Here is an 18094-nt window from a genome sequence, read left to right on the forward strand (position 1 = left end):
TCTCTCTTGAACACCGTGAGGGGTCGGCTAGTTATACCCCTCATGTGTAGTGGAGGTGTGTTGAATATGAATACTTTCTCAATATTCATTGCACTGTTTCACAAAGATATTGAATTTGATAACAGAGCATGTAATAACTTAGTCTAATTAGCTAATATTTTAATATTGAACTAGTAGTAACTGCTTAATTTGTCTGATCACAGAGGGAACTATTCTCCTAGCAGGTGGAATAGTTGACATCATGACGCTAAGACACTTAGAATAGTAAGAAGGGAGAGATATATATAATTCGTTACTTACGTTATAAGATGTAAGGATCATCATTGCAACACATTCGCAGCTGTATCTGTTGCAATGACGTACATTGCAACATATAGAGTACACACACACTCACACACACACACAAGAAACAGCCCATAGCAGCTGTCTAACTCCCAGGTACCTATTTACTGCTAGGTAACAGGGGCATCAGGTTGAAAGAAACTAACACATTTATTTCTGCCATCGCCGGGGATAGATCCCCCGGGCCATAGGATTACGAGTCCCAAGCGCTCTCCACTCAGCCACCGGGCCCCTTGTGTGTGTGTGTTGGAGAAACTGAGCCTCGTCTGGTATAATTTCCCGCTGTTCAAATATCGTACAACGATGTTTTGGTCTGATCGAACCTTTTCCTCTTTGAAATTGAAATCAGAAAAATTCAATATTCCAGTGATCGCCCGTCACTCTCCTTCACGTACTTCCTTCTTTCTTCTCCCTCTCTCCCTCTCTCACCCTCCTTCCTCTCTCCCTCCCTCACCCTCCTTCCTCCCTCTCTCACCCTCCTTCCTCCCTCTCTCACCCTCCTTCCTCTCTCCCTCACCCTCCTTGCTCCCTCTCCTTGCGCTTCTTAATGTGTTATGTTGGGACAGTCGGGGTTCTCTGAGAAAGTGCGTGGGCAAGGTATGGAGGGAGGCAGGTAGGGAAGATAGGTAGGTATAGGGAAGGGGATGGGAGGAGTGGGGGAGGGGGTGTAGGGATGCTGGAGGGGTGAGATGAGTTAAGATCACACAAGTATAGTTCGTTAATGCTTGAAGGTGTAGAGGGTTGTGTGTGTGTGTGTGTGTGTGTGTGTGTGTGTGTGTGTGTGTGTGTGTGTACGGTGAGGTGTAGCTCTGGTGCCCCGCCTTCTAGCCTTGTTGTACCTGTTGCGTTACAAGTTAACTACTCTGACGCTGCGGTTATTGGCCGAATATCTGGCCTTAAAGTTGTGGATGGAGGTGGCTTCCACAACTTCTTCCTTCAGTGTATTCCACGTGTTGGACACCCTTACTGGTTACAAGAATTTCGGTTCTTGTACCCGGGACCACAGGATCACAAGTCCAGTGTGCTTTCCGCTCGGCCGGCAGGCTCCCTGTACTCCCTGTACTGGCTCACCTAGTTGTACTCACCGGGGTGAGTACAACTAGGTGAGTACACACACACACACACACACACACACACACACACACACACACACACACACACACACACACACACACACTAGGATGCAGCCCGCAACAGCTAACCTATTCCCAAATACCTATTTATCACTTGGTGAACAGATATATCAAAGGGAAGAAGCTATTTCTTTCTGCCTCAGACGAGAATCGGACCCGGGTCCATGGACTGCAAATCCCGAAGGCTGTCCACTCCAGTAGGTCACTGTCGGTAGTGTTCAGAAGACCAGGTTCCAGATTCGCGAAGCAGTTATACAAGCACTTACGAACCAGTAAATCTTTTCTCAATCTTTGGCGACTTTGTTCACTATTATTAAACAGTTAATGAGCTCCGAAGCACCAGGAGGCTGTTTATAACAATAACAACAGTTGATTGACAAGTTTTCACGCTTGTAAACTGTTTAATAAATGTAACCAAAGCCGTCAATGATTGAGATGTACACGTTCGTCAGTACTCGCGTAACTGCTTCGTGAATCTGCCTCCTGGACACTGGCGCTTGCTAGCGCCAGTGTCGGCACAGGTTTTGAAGGTTGGGGGGGTTAGGGGGGTTGGGTAGGGAGGAGGAGGAGGAGGGAGATGGGGTTCCGGTAGGGAGGAGGTGGTCGGTGGTGGTGTGGTGTGGTTGGGGGGGGGTTGGCATAACAACTCTGCAACACACACACTGCCACCCTCCACTGTTAATATAAACCGTCAGCCCACCGCGCCGTCTTGTAACACCGAGACGAAATGCAAATCATTCAATTTTCCCCCCCTGCTTCTCAATATTGCATACACAAGCAAAGTGCCATCTGGTGCCATCGCGCGCAACTAAAGCCGCGTGCGAATCGTTGCAGCTGACTCCGGACTCCCCGGCTCCTGTTCGCCTATTTTGAGAAAGAAATGCTCAAGCTTCTCTTCCTATCTAACCAAAACCAGCTTTTCAATCCGAAGTAAGTAGTTTCGATCGTTCAATCGCAATGGATTCGCCGGTTTAGCGGTAAATTCACCGGTTATTTGATTCCATCCGGAGAATTCGGACGAAGTGAGAATTACACCTGAGGAGTTATATTGGAGATTTGGGAGGCCGAGCGCGGGAAATGTTCAGAAGATTCAAGTGTTGGGATATATTGGGTACCACATGGTACCGTTTTTCACACTCCTCTTAAAAATGGTTACGAATCTTCTTCAAAAACTTCTTCATTTTCCGTAGCACCATCAGGAGAGAGAGAGAGAGAGAGAGTGAGAGAAAAAGAGAGAAGAGAGAAGGTTGGGGTCTGGCAGTAGGGGGCCAGGGACGGGGTAAAGCTATGATGGAATATAATTGTGATGGACAGAGAATTGAGGGAAGAGACCCGTTAGTACTGGGCTCGGGTTGATGGACTGTCGCTCACGGAAAAATGGAATAGCAAAGACACTGGAGTGTCTATTTTGATTCACAGCGTACTCTGTTCCAAAGGTAAAACACAGCGCCTCCACATTTTGATTCACAGCGTACTCTGTTCCAAAGGTAACACACAGCGCCTCCACAGCAACAACACACAATGCACTCCACACGAAGCACTACCAGCTAATGTATTCCTTGCAACACCGAACATTATACACGCACAGCATTATAAAATTCTCAGATCATACATGCACAGTACAGTATACTACCAGATTATACACCCCAGTACTACATGAACACATGAGACACAGACACACAAGCACTCTCACTCTCTGTGTCTCACTCACTCACTTGAGACGTACTGGGAGGAAACGTTTCTCTTATTTCATTGGGTCCCATTGGGTCCCATTGGGTCCCATTGGGTCCATGGGTCCATGGCATTGGGTTCATTGTTCCAATTGACCGTCCACGAAATACAGAATACAGCCTCTATAGACCCTGTATGTGGCCCTTAGCTAATGGAGCCACATTCTATGAATTATCCTCGAACAGACTGTAACCGGTGATACAATAATCATGTATGTTACAGCGATACATTAACAATACAATCTCTCTACACCGTCGGCCGATAATACTGTAGTTTCGTTGTATTTGTGTGTGTGTACTTGCTAATTTGTGCCTGCAGGATCGAGCATTGGCTCGTGGATCCCGCCTTTCTAGCCACCGGTTGCTTAATGACTCTTGTCCTATTTCCCAATCATATCTACTTTTAAAATTATGAATAGAACTTGCTTCTACATCCTACACTTAGTTCATTTCATATTCCCACTACTCTCACGCTAAATGAAACCTTTCTAACATCTCTATGACTTATCTGAGTTTCCAGCTTCCATCTGTTCGTGTGTACGTGTACATATACGTGTGTGTACGTGTATATATACATGTATGTACGCGTATATAAATAAACATCACATCATATCATATATATCTTCAAATGTAGATATGATAGAGCCCAATAGACTCGGGAACCTATACACTGGTTGAGTGACAGTTGAGAGGCGGGACCAAAGAGCCCAAAGCTCAACCTCCCGCAAGCACAAGTAGGTGAATACAACTAGGTGAATACATCAGGATTTCAACACCCCTCCTCCCCTCCCCTCCCCTCATTTTACCCCCTCCCCCCATTTCCCCCTCCCCCCTCCTCTTGTACCTGACTCGTCTCCCCTCACCCATAAATAAGCAACCATAAACAGTAGGCACCATAAAGAAGAGCTAATAAGGGTCTTCGAACCAGTGTGAAGGGGGGTCGTACGCTGGGGGGAATGGATAGTGGGGGCCACTGGGGTGGCCGGCCACAATGAAAACACAGCTCCCGGAGGGCCATATATATTTCACGTTGGCTTTCTTGTCCTGATTGTCTTATTTTTTCCCCCTCCTTCTTATTTGTCTTATTGGTATCTTATTGAATTCTAGTATGCGATATTTATGGTTGGTGATTAGTTAGCCTGACACGCCAGCCAATAGGTTTATGCCTGTGGAGGGGGGGGGGGAGAGATGAGCTATATACAATGGGGGGAGGAGATGGGGGATGGGACATGCAGGGAGGGGGGTGGGGGGCGTCAGAGGGAAAGGGGAAGGATTGAGACGCGAAAGGAGATGGTATTGGGGAAGGGAGTGACGAGAGAGACATTGTGGGAGAGTGTGTGTGGGGGGGGGATACTGGGAAGGGGTGTGTGTGGGGGGGGATACTGGGAAGGGGTGTGTGTGTGGGGGGGGGATACTGGGAAGGGGTGTGTGTGTGTGTGTAACAGGGGTGTCTTTTAAAGTTGGGTCTAAAGGTGCGTTGTTTATCAATAAAGTAAGCGGTCCTAACTGGAATATAAATTACGAATTCGTAAATTGATGCATTGATGGTCTCCTTTTATGATATAATTTGGAGGTAGTTTTATCGTGTTGTGCCTGCATGCACGCGCGCGCCTTTGACATGCACGCGCGCGCCTTTGACATACGCCCTCGCTCTATTGTATATAGCGCAGTAGTCAGCGAAATCGGTTCGCAACCGAAATTTCCCCGCTGTTCGAAACACGCACAGGACGAAGATGTTTGGGCACCTTTCGATTCGCCTGATGCCTCTGCTCACTTACAAAGTTAATAATAAGTACCAGGGAGTTAGTCAACTGTTGCTCTGAGTGACTCGATCAGAGCAGGAAATGTACCGCCCTCGCCAGAAGAAGCAGGTGGTGACTCTTAAGAGTCACAACTGAATTGGATTTCAACTCCACTTCTGTCACTTCTGTCGACAAGAGCTAAGGTTTTCCTCCCTTTCATCCACACCCTTGTACCTGTACTACGAGGTAAACAATCTACCTACCTATCTCTCTCTCTCTCTCTCTCTCTGCAGGCGATGAGTCACAATAACGGGGCTGAAGTATGTTGACCAATCCACACACTAGAAAATGAAGGGACGACGAAGTTTCGGTCCGTCCTGGACCCTTCTCAAGTCGATTCATCCGGACAAATCGACTTGAGAATGGTCCAGGACGGACCGAAACGTCGTCGTCCCTTCATTTTCGCTCTCTCTCTCTCTCTCTCTCTCTCTCTCTCTCTCTCTCTCTCTCTCTCTCTCTCTCTCTCTCTCTCTCTCTCTCTCTTTCTCTCTCATTCTTTGGTCAGAGATTAAGATCAGTGTGCAGTGATCCAGACAAGCGCCGGGCTACACGGATGAGGGCTCAGGGAGGCCATTGAAGTACTTAGTATTCTCTACTAAGGGAACATGTTCACTTCCCTCGGGTACGCACCAAACATGTAAAAGAATTGCTCAATAGAGAAGTATGTCCTGTCATCGTTATATCTTGGAGTCGAGGTTAATGATACAAATCTCGTCAGCAACCTGCGTAAAAAACTTGTTGAGCGTCTTAAACCTCTCAGAACTCTTGTTGGCAAAGGATTTGGCATTAACATAAAATATGCTCGTAGTTTTTATATTGCCTTTATACGATCTGTTGTTGATTATTATGCCTTGCATCTTCTTAATTTTTCTCCTAAACAATTACAAGGCCTAGATGTAGTACAGAATGATGCCATGCGCATCATCCTGGGTTGTCCTAGAACTGTCAGAATTGTTAACATGAGAAAGGAACTAAACTTACCTTCCATTTACGAAAGAATAGTTCTACTTAGTACTATGTTTTGCGCCAAAACTTTGAAAAATAATGGTCCCCCCAGCTCTATTCAAATTAAATTGAGATCCATTCTAAACAATTCTGACTGTTCCCTCAATCCGCCGCAAAAAGCTCCCTACAGTGTGTGGCTCAGTTGTTGTGTCTATAATCTTCAGAAACTGAATGTATCTCTTAACCCTGATAAAACTGTTCACTATATTCCCCCTTGGAAAGATGTGGAGGTCTCTCTGCATTATACTCCCATCAGTGTAAAACAAATGTATAACACTGACATTTTGAGATGTATAACATTAGAAGCTATTGACAGTCATCTTCAAATTCTCAAACCGACTGAATCCTATGCCTTTACTGATGGCTCTGTGCAGTTAGGCACTGGTAGAACAGGTTGTGCATGTGCAGTGTATAAAGGGAATGAAATGATCATGACTAGTACACAGAGATTGAACAACTGGGCAAGCACGACACAGACCGAGCTATTGGGTATTTATCTAGCCACTGAATACCTTAAGCTCAATGGTGGTGGAGTTATTTTCTGTGACTCTAAAAGTGCTCTGCAGTCCTTAAATAACCCATCACAATGTATGTCGGAAGTAGCTTGTAATATTAAATGGAATGTAATTTTTGCCAATGATAATAATTCTTGTATAAAATTTGTGTGGATCCCATCCCATGTTGGAGTTGAAAAACATGACTTTGTAGATCAATTGGCCAATGAGGCTTGCAGGAAAGAAAACATTGATTATGATTTTGGACTATCTAATGCAGTTATTAGAAACATACAAATTAAAGAAATTAATTCAGATTTAGAAGAACTAAGAAATGCACAGAGACCTGAAAGCTGCAGTATTAAAAGTTATGACAAGTTCTGTAATAATAGGTATTTGTATGGTCAGCACAGTAACCGGACCAGGCAATGTGATGTAGTAATCGCGCGAATTCGCCTTGGCTATAGACACATCTGGCAGGTTAGTGAGGCTGAGCCACTACCAGAATATTCAGATTGTAAACTCTGTGATAAACCTTTAATGCATTCACTAGAACACTATATTGATGAATGTGAAACCGTAAAGGACTTTAGACCTCCTGGCCTATTGTACCACCAACTGTGTAACTATTTTATTGACTCAGGTGTTCTGGACGACATCCTAACAATTTACCCAAAATTTGCTTGTCCATTTTAAAGAATGAAGAACAATTTCTACTTATATTCTAAGCTGTATCACTTATGAACCCATCCCTGCACTTGTGTGGCAGTGCACAATAGAAAGTTGTTTTCACATATCCACACATTAAAACATTGATTGTAACCGTGATATATATGTGCTTCAGCCTACAGTTTAGGCCTATTGTCTTATGTATGACCCTCTGTCCTGCGTGACAGTGAATACTAGCATTAACCTCAATTTAATAAGACTATCAAAATCCTCAGATTAGGCAAAATTGTAATTAATTTTGTCAATAAAGATGTTAATAATAATAATGTCATCGTTAGATATTTATATATTTCTTACGTGTTGTGCAAATTAGTGGTGAAATGCAGTAAAGTCTTTGAAAATTTATTCCTCTCCCCCAATTAAAAAATGGGGTCGAACACTGTTCTTTGTCTAATTCTGTTTGGCATCTTTCTTTTGCCTAAACGTTAAACGTTAACGTTGCTAAACGTTAAGAGCCAGTAGAGCACTTAGAGTACTGACCTTATTACTGCCTTATTTGAGCACAGTCAATTAGAGCACAGTCAATCAGAGCACAGTCAATTAGAGCACAGTCAATTAGAGCACATAAGGTTAATGTTTTGTGTCATGCTAATGATCGTGTTATCTCGCTCCGACCAAAAATCCTCTGGGAAAATATAGAAATATGTGAAAAATATTGTTGCAGAATACAACCCAACACGGTCCAAAGTGTTGTGGTTGCTTCTAACTCTCAGGAATCGTACAATCGAGATCCTAGTCTAAAATTACAAGCCAGAAATATTCCAGTATTCTGAAAAGTATCTGAGGCATATTATAGCCTCAAAGAACCCACTTGTCAGTTTTTCTGGCGCTCCTAGAGACCTGAGGGCCAGAACAAATTTCATCATTAGTGAATGGGGTCATGTTGAGGCCTGGTCGAAAGTAATCTTATTTAACAGTCAATGTGTAAGCTTGTATGGATGTGAACTATGTGACCCACACAATGATGACCTTGGTAAGGTTAAGTGTGAATGGAGGAAATGTTCTAGGTTTATCTTGGGTCTATACGGATCAATATCTATATCTAGAATGGGTCTATATCCTGGGGATTGGGTCTATCCTTGCACTCTTTGCCATCTCCTGCCTGGCCTGGTGTCTGCACCCTCACTTGACGAAATAATTCACGGAGGAAAGATGCCATTTAGTCTAAAAGGAATCGCCCATCCAGCAAACTCAATCAACTCTTTTGTTTCTCTCTGTCAGGAACTCACTCATCACTGGCCACTCATACTTTTCCAGAAATGTAAACTTAATTGTTAGGAAATACAACTTAAGAATGAGTGATGTTTTTATAATGGGGGGCAGCTGTTGCACAGGACAGGATAACACAACTGGTCAGCTGGTAGAGCAACTGGTCAGCTGGTAGAGCAACTGGTCAGCTGGGAGACCAACTGGTCAGCTGGGAGAGCAACTGGTCAGCTGGGAGACCAACTGGTCAGCTGGTAGAGCAACTGGTCAGCTGGGAGAGCAACTGGTCAGCTGGTAGAGCAACTGGTCAGCTGGGAGAGCAACTGGTCAGCTGGTAGAGCAACTGGTCAGCTGGGAGACCAACTAGTCAGCTGGGAGAGCAACTGGTCAGCTGGGAGACCAACTGGTCAGCTGGGAGACCAACTGGTCAGCTGGGAGACCAACTGGTCAGCTGGGAGACCAACTGGTCAGCTGGGAGACCAACTGGTCAGCTGGGAGACCAACTGGTCAGCTGGGAGACCAACTGGTCAGCTGGGAGAGCAACTGGTCAGCTGGGAGAGCTAAGAGATCCACAGCTGGATATTCTGTGATTAACGTATGATTAACGAATGTGATTAAAGTATTCTGGGTATGATAAACGAACTAATGCCAGAGTGATGGATTTCTGGCAGGAAGTTTGAGTTCAAGTGAAGTCAAATTGATGCTATATGAGCTGAGTGTTTGGAGTGATTGTGAGCTGGAATAGTCCCAGAATCTATTGATGTAGTATGCTGAGTGTGTGTGTACAAATAGATACAATATCACTGTATGATTAGTTTGTTAGTTCTACTGCTAATCGCCTCATCATCCTAATTTTGTGAGATATATATTATCGTTATGCTACATCATCTTTCTGTAAGCTAATCGTCACTCACTTTACGCCTTAACTGTAATTTTGTAATTACATTACGATACAGCTATTTAGTGGAGTCGGTATTGAAATGATTTGTACAGGGTTTTTGCCTGCTAAGTTTTTTGACTTGTGATATTGACTATGTCTTCGTGAGGTGGCGTTATTGTCACTGTTCTTCTTATCTTAACTTTATCAATTATAAGTGTACTACGATTTACGAATAAAGTTTTTCATTGATTCATTGATTGACACACAAACGAACGCGCGTTCTCGCCCCCTCTCACTACCCTCTCACGCTCTTTTTTCACTCTCACCTCCCTCTCTCTCTCACTCTCACCCCCTCTCTCTCTCTCTCACCCCCCTCTCTCTCTCTCTCACCCCCCTCCCCCCTCTCCCGCCTCTCAGACTAACCTCCACAAATATTCTTCAGACTTCATCCAATATCAAATCTCAAAGAAGATTCGATTTTAAACAGATACGTCTTCTCTCTCTCTCTCTCTCTCTCTCTCTCTCTCTCTCTCTCTCTCTCTCTCTCTCTCTCTCTCTCTCTCTCTCTCTCTCTCTCTCTCGCAATTTGTTATTATTTTTGGAGTCCAGGAACTCCTTTTACCGAGGGGAAGATGTATTTGTCGGGTGGGGGGAGAGAGGGGTCACTGTTTCTCCCCTTACGGGCTCACCATAGCCCGTGCTACATGGACACTTCGTTGTGAGTAGCTAAATCTGAAACAACAATATCCTCTCCCCCACCTCTCCACTTGTCTCTCCCCTCCCCCCTCTCCCTCATCTCTCTCTCTTCCCCCCCCCCACCCCTCTCCCTCATCTCTCTCTCTTCCCCCCCCCCACCCCTCTCCCTCATCTCTCTCTTCCCCCCCCCCCTCCCCCCCCTCACACGGGGCTTTCCATCTTCCGTGTGCTGCCCAATAGATTTAGGTTCGTGCTTAAGGGACAAGAGGTGTCCCTAGGATGAAAACATCACCCTCTCAGGGGCTACTACTTTACCCGGCTCTGTCGTCTACCCTCCCCCCCGTCTCCCCTTGCTCCCCCTTCTCCCCTCACCGCTGTCTGTCTTCCCCCTCCCTCCCCCGTTGCAAGATCAACAGGGAAGGCAACAGATCGCCACGGTGCATGCAACCCGTTCGTACCTGCGGGCGAACGGGTGGTGGTCGTGTCGAGGCAGTACCGTGAACGACAAGTCGTACGCAGCACCAGGAACTCCGAGGAGTAAGCTACATGCGGTCAGCCGAGCGGACAGCACGCTGGACATGTCATCCTGTGGTCCTGGGTTTGATCCCAGGCGCCGGCTAGAAACAATGGGCAGAGTTTCTTTCACCCTATGCCCCTGTTACCTAACAGTAAAATAGGTACCTAGGTGTTAGTCAGCTGTCACGGGCTGCTTCCTGGGGGTGGAGGCCTGCTCGAGGACCGGGCCGCGGGGGCACTAAAGCCCCGAAATCATCTCAAGATAACCTCAAGATACATCAGGATTAGTAAAAGGCAGAAGTAGTGTTTCAAAAAGCACAATGTTTATTGTTGGGTGAACAGGAGCATTAGGGTGGAAGAAACTGCCCATTTGTTTCCGCCGCCGCCGGGGATCGAACCCGGAACCTTAGGACTACGAATCCCGAGCGCTGTCTACTCAGCCGTCAGGGCTGTGAGACGGGGGTACGAACTGGAAGGAGATAGAACCTGGTTATACGAAGAGCTTGGTCTTGAGATCTCTGTATAAAATCTCTATCTCTTTCCCTCTCTGTCTCTTTCTCTTCCTATCTCTTCCTTCTCCTGTTCCATTTCAATATTTTTACTTCCAATTAAATACCTGCATTTTTTGTCTTCCAAATGTCGCTCTTTCATCTCTTTCTCTGGGCCTCTCTCCTACTACTGTTCCTCCAAGACACACCCCAGATCCCTCCCCCACTCCAAGACACCCCCCAGATCCCTCCCCCACTCCAAGACACCCCCCTCAGATCTCTCCCCCACTCCAAAACACCCCCCCAGATATCTCCCCCACTCCAAGGCACCCCCCAGATACCTCCCGCCACTCCAAGATACCCCCAGATCTCTCCCCCACTCCAAGACACCCTCCAGATCCCTCCCCCACTCCAAGACACCCCCCAAATCCCTCCCCCACTCCAAGATACACCCCCAGATCCCTCCCCCACTCCAAAATACCCTAGATCCCTCCCCCCCACTTCAAAACACCCCCCAGATCCCTCCTCCCACTCCAAAAACCCCCCAGATCCCTCCCCTACTCCAAGACACCCCCATATCCCTCCCTTACTCCAAGACACCCCCCATATCCCTCCCCCACTCCAAGACACCCCCCATATCCCTCCCCCACTCCAAGACACCCCCCATATCCCTCCCCCACTCCAAGACACCCCCCATATCCCTCCCCCACTCCAAGACACCCCCATATCCCTCCCCCACTCCAAGACACCCCCAGATCCCTCCCCCCACTCCAAGACACCCCCATATTCCTCCTCCACTCCAAGACACCCCCATATCCCTCCCCCACTCCAAGACACCCCCCATATCCCTCCCCCACTCCAAAACACCTCCCCAGATCCCTCCCCCACTCCAAAACACCCCCCATATCCCTCCCCCACTCCAAGACACCCCCATATCCCTCCCCCACTCCAAGACACCCCCAGATCCCTCCCCCACTCCAAAACATCCCCCCCCAGATCCCTCCCCCACTCCAAAACACCTCCCCAGATCTCTCCCCCCCTCCAAAACACCCCCTCTCCTCCCTGCTGTTCTTCAGCTGTAGATGAGGCTAGCTTCTCGGAGGTTAAAATACCGGAGAGGGAATTCATTGTCTGGGTAACATGAGTTCCAATTTTCCTTGACAATTTACATTTAATTATCGCGCGGAAATTGGCTTAGGGAAAAAAAAGTCATGTGGGAGCCGGGCGCGTGGCAACATCGGCGTGAGGTGCCGGATAGGGTATTATGTCTCCATGTGGTCATGTTTGTCAGTGCGGCTCATGTTTATGTTGGCGGGGAGGAAGTTTTATGTTGTCCTCTCTATTCATCGACCTCCTCCTCCTCCTCCTCCTTCTCTCTCTCTCTCTCTCTCTCTCTCTCTCTCTCTCTCTCATTGTCACTACTATCTTAGGTCTTATTTTTTAAAGGGGCTGCGAGAAATGCACCTTATGACACTGGAAGACAGAAGAGTAAGGGGAGACATGATCACTACCTACAAAATTCTCAGAGGAATTGACAGGGTAGATAAAGATAAACTGTTTAACACGGGTGGTACGCGAACAAGGGGACACAGGTGGAGACTGGGTACCCAAATGAGCCACAGGGACGTTAGAAAGAATTTGTTCAGTGTCAGAGTAGTTAATAAATGGAATGCACTAGGCAGTGATGTGGTGGAGGCTGACTCCATACACAGTTTCAAATGTAGATATGATAGAGCCCAGTAGGCTCAGGAACCTGTTCATCAGTTGATTGACAGTTGAGAGGCGGGACCAAAGAGCCAGAGCTCAACCCCCGTAAGCACAACTAGGGGAGTACAACTAGGTGAGTACACACCCACCCACCCACACACACACACACACACACACCCACACACACACCCACACACACACACCCACACCCACAACCCCACACCACACACACCCACACCCACACACACCCACACACACCCACCCCCACACCCACACCCCCACCCCCACCCCCACCCACCACCAACCCCGGGGTGATGTTGGCTCCCGGGAGCGAGATAATGCTATTAGACAACTGCTGCTACAACAATTACAGTGTCCTCGGCTAATGTCTCTAACATCATTTACCTCGTTAGTGGCGCCTGGGAGTACCCGGTCCAGGTCGTCCGCGGTGTCCCCACTATCCGGCTCTCCCTGACACTGTCCGACACTCCGTCACTGTCTGTCAAGCACCGTCACGCCCCTGACATGCACAACCACTTCCCCTCCACCGTCCCAAGACATCAACCCAAGCTTTAAGACGAGCAGTGAAAACTTAACCATACGAATACTTTCTTATTTTCAAAACAATGTAATATAAATGAAAAGGCATTTCTCAGTTAAAAACATTATGTATTTACATAGAAATAATCACAATAATATGGCCTTCCTGGACCCATTATCAAATCTGGAACATTATATATATATATATATATATATATATATATATATATATATATATATATATATATATATATATATATATAAATATATATATATATTAGTATATTTTGGTAGCAGTCTTTCCTGTAGACATATATTATTAAATATGACCGAAAAAGTAAGATTAATAATTCTAACACGAATTTTCTCAATCTTTTGTACATTACGCTTCACTGTTGGAGGTAAATAAATAATCACTTCTCCAAAATTCATTTTTATTTCTAGTCTGACGCGACACGGGCGCGTTTCGTAAAACTTATTACATTTTCAAAGACTTCACAAATACACAACTGATTAGAACTTACGTATCTCTGATTTTATATCTACATTTGAGTGAGGTGGGAGGGGTGATGTGGCATTAACACAAGACAGAACAAGAGGGGATATTAATAGGGTATTAAAAGTATCAACACAAGACAGAACAGAAACAATGGGTATTGAATAGAAGTGTTTGTAGAAAGCCTATTGGTCCATATTTCTTGATGCTTCTATATTGGAGCGGAGTCTTGAGGTGGGTAGAATATAGTTGTGCAATAATTGGCTGTTGATTGCTGGTGTTGACTTCTTGATGTGTAGTGCCTCGCAAACGTCAAGCCGCCTGCTATCGCTGTATCTATCGATGATTTCTGTGTTGTTTACTAGGATTTCTAGTAAACTATCCTATTAGAAATCCTAGTAAACAACACAGAAATCATCGATAGATACAACGATAGCAGGCGGCTTGACGTTTGCGAGGCACTACACATCAAGAAGTCAACACCAGCAATCAACAGCCAATTATTGCACAACTATATTCTACCCACCTCAAGACTCCGCTCCAATATAGAAGCATCAAGAAATATGGACCAATAGGCTTTCTACAAACACTTCTATTCAATACCCATTGTTTCTGTTCTGTCTTGTGTTGATACTTTTAATACCCTATTAATATCCCCTCTTGTTCTGTCTTGTGTTAATGCCACATCACCCCTCCCACCTCACTCAAATGTAGATATAAAATCAGAGATATGTAAGTTCTAATCAGTTGTGTATTTGTGAAGTCTTTAAAAATGTAATAAGTTTTACGAAACGCGCCCGTGTCGCGTCAGACTAGAAATAAAAATGAATTTTGGAGAAGTGATTTTTGATTTACCTCCAACAGTGAAGCGTAATGTACGAAAGATTGAGAAAATTCGTGTTAGAATTATTAATCTTACTTTTTCGGTCATATTTAATAATATATATATATATATATATATATATATATATATATATATATATATATATATATATATATATATATATATATGTTTCATTGAATATGACCGCATATTCTGTATTTATTATTTTCTGGTTTAGGGCTTCTATCCCTCTAACTATTTTCTTAGCATCAGGGCTTAATTGAAATAGGAGTTCTCCAAAACTCCTTTTCGTACTTTTAAGGTGAAGAAAAGAAGTGATTTACTATAGAGTGTATTACACTTATTTGTATAATTAGCACGACGTTTCGAACCTCCATGGTTCATTCTCAAGTGAACAGATCTTACAATACTAGTTGATTTTATACCCGCATTAGGTCAGGTGATAATACAATGAAGGTGAAAACATGGGGGGATACATAAGGGATAAACATAGGGGCTGCAGAAGGCTTATTGGCCCATACGAGGCATCTCCTATCTAAACACAAAGATTAATCCGGTGTAATTGGCCTGTTATGTTGGACATTGTCTTCTGTGTTGGCATCGATATGTTCTTGTCTTGTCCTTACTCTCATGGTGGGTAGAGTAAATAGTTCCGTGATTTGGGTGTTCATGGTAGGTCGCTCTATTCTTATGTGAATTGCCTCAAGAATTTGTAATCTTCTTGAATCTTGGGTTTTGTCTATTATGCAAGTATTCTTGTTCAACATTTCTCTTGTTAGAGTAATGTCATGGGCTTGTCTCATGTGATTCCTAGGGGCACCAGATTGAAGATGGCATGTCAAACGCCTCGTCAGCTTGGTCGACGTCATACCTATGTACTTACATTGAAGGTTACATCCTTCGTGGGGGCAAATGTACATGTATACAACGCTTGACTGCTGTAGAGGGTTCTCCGTCGGCTTCGGGCTGTTTTTGATAAGGAGTTCGGAAGTCTTCTTGGTTTTGTAGAATATTATCAGGTTTATGTTTTGGTTAGGAGTAGTGCTTTTTACTCCTTTACGGATTATTTCTTTCATTATTCTTTCCTCTTTTATATGTTCACTGTGCATGGTTGATTTGTAATATAATTTTATTGGGGGTGTTGTGGTTTCTGTTCTAGGTTCTGAATTATACCAACGGTCCAAGTGTCTTCTTATAGCAGCGTTTATTTCCGCGTTGCTATATCCGTTGTTCACCAATACCTGAGTTACTCTTTCAAACTCTCTACTCACGTTGCTCCATTCAGAGCAGTGGGTAAGCGCTCGACGAATATAAGCATTGAGAACACTGGCTTTGTATCTTTGGGGGCACTCACTTCTACTGTTCAGGCATAATCCTATGTTGGTGGGCTTGGTATATACGTTGGTGCTTAAAGAGGCTCCTGTTTTTGTTATTAGTACATCCAAGAATGGCAGACTGTTATTTTCACTATTTTCATGTGTAAATCGGAGTACTGACTCTCTCTCTAGGTGTCTTTTTAGGTCAATTAGTTCATCTGAGTCTTTTACTATTACGAATATGTCATCTACATAACGGCAGTAAACAGTTGGTTTTTGTCTGCTACTGAAGACCCTATCTTCGATGGTTCCCATATAAAAATTAGCAAATAAAACTCCTAAGGGGGAGCCCATTGCTACTCCGTCTATTTGTAAATACATGTCTCCTTGTGGACTGATGAAAGGGGCTTCCTTTGTACATGCTTCGAGAAGACTTTTCAAGTGTGGCTCAGGTATGTCTAATTTGGGGGTGCTCTCGTCTCTGTATACTCTGTCCAGTATCATTCCTATGGTTGTGTCGACTGGGACGTTGGTAAAAAGGGATTCAACGTCCAGGGAAGCGATGATTCCATCGGGCTGGGTAGATTTAATCAATTCTAGGAAATCTGCTGATGATTATCAGCAATCAGATTATCATCAGATTATCTGCTGATGATAATCTGCTGAGTAATCATCAGCAGATTGTACCTATGGAACCTCTGCTCTTCACTGATTGTACCTATGGCACCTCTGCTCTTCACTGATTGTACCTACGGTACCTCTGTTCTTCACTGGGTCTGTTCTGCATTTCCAGCAATATCTTATTCAGTAGAATTCTGCTACTTTATTTATACGTAAAATATTTTACATATTTGGCACCTGGCCATCCAGCATCTTCAATCGTGTATGTTATATATCATCTCCCCCCCCCCCTCTCTCTCTCTCTCTCTCTCTCTCTCTCTCTCTCTCTCTCTCTCTCTCTCTCTCTCTCTCTCTCTCTAAGCATCCCTCACCCTTCCTCCTATCCCATCAGCATCACCCTCTCTATCCCTCTGCCTCATCTTCCGCTTCCACCCCCTATCTTTCTCTCCCCCCTCCCTCTCTCCACCCCCCCACACAACACGCTTCCCGTCCCTCTGTTCAATAATAAAGCATCCTTGTCTGTCTCACTTAGCATAACCCACTGAAGTTAAATCTTAAAGGCTGCAATTACTTCGGCAAGAAATCGCCGTCTTTCCCTTCCTCCATCCAGCTCTGTGATACTGATGGAGGCGTGACTCCTGGATTCCCCTCCAGCGGAGGAAACTTTAAGACTCCAATATATTCACTGAATAATTCTTGCAAGTTTGAGATACGTCATGGTATTACGGCGTGAGCGTGTAGCACGCTGGCGGAACGCATCGACGAAACGGATTAATAGAGCCTTCGTCCGTACATTTCTTCTTGGTGGAGAGCGCCAGGCCTCAGGCCGGTCTTGGGGAGTAGAAGAACTCCCAGAACCTTATCAAGCAGGTGTCAATCACAGTGTTGTAGCGCATTTAATAAGAAAAAACATTGTTTGGCAGCATTTCTTGACAGGGAATTTAAATTTATTTATTTATTTATATACTAGAAGGTACATTGGGTTTGTGAGGGTACATAGCATGGTTTTTACATTCTTGTAAAAACGCTAGTACGCGCATCGTTTCGGGCAGGTATTTAGTGCTGGATGGCAAATAATCATGTTTTAAACAAACCACTCTCGAGAGTGTAATGTTTAGGTCTAAGATGTGAGAGTTAGGGTCTTCAGGCACCACTGGACGGGTCAAGAGCCAGAGAGGACATAAACGGGATAAAGATTTTGTATCGAGACTCACTCCAAAAAATTAACAAAACAAATTTGTCAGAAATATTTGGATCATAAACATTATATAGACTGTGGGAGCTACAGATGCAGAGCTGTGTGTGTGTGCGTGTGTGTGTGTGTGTGTGTGTGCCGCAAGGAGACGTATAGGTGACCAGACCACACACTAGAAGGTGAAGGGACGACGACGTTTCGGTCCGTCAAAGGTCCGTCTTGAAGACATTGACTTCATAAATAACTCGGCTTGTGGTCAGATTGTGTGAGAGAAACATTTGCAGTGTTCAAGGTGCCCATCACTACACCAGTGGATTTTTTACCTTTTTTGGCCAATTCGTCGGACGTGAAGTT

The 18094-nt window shown here is 44.9% G+C and overlaps 1 protein-coding gene across 6 annotated transcripts in view; it reads left to right on the top strand.

The window, feature by feature from the left end:
* The window catches only part of LOC123759666 (uncharacterized), a 364501-nt gene that overhangs the window by 304342 nt on the left and 42065 nt on the right, over positions 1 to 18094 (top strand). The gene's annotated exons all lie outside the window — the stretch shown is intronic.

Source organism: Procambarus clarkii, chromosome 8, assembly GCF_040958095.1.
Source record: "Procambarus clarkii isolate CNS0578487 chromosome 8, FALCON_Pclarkii_2.0, whole genome shotgun sequence".
In the NCBI taxonomy this organism is placed as follows: Eukaryota; Metazoa; Arthropoda; class Malacostraca; order Decapoda; family Cambaridae; genus Procambarus; species Procambarus clarkii.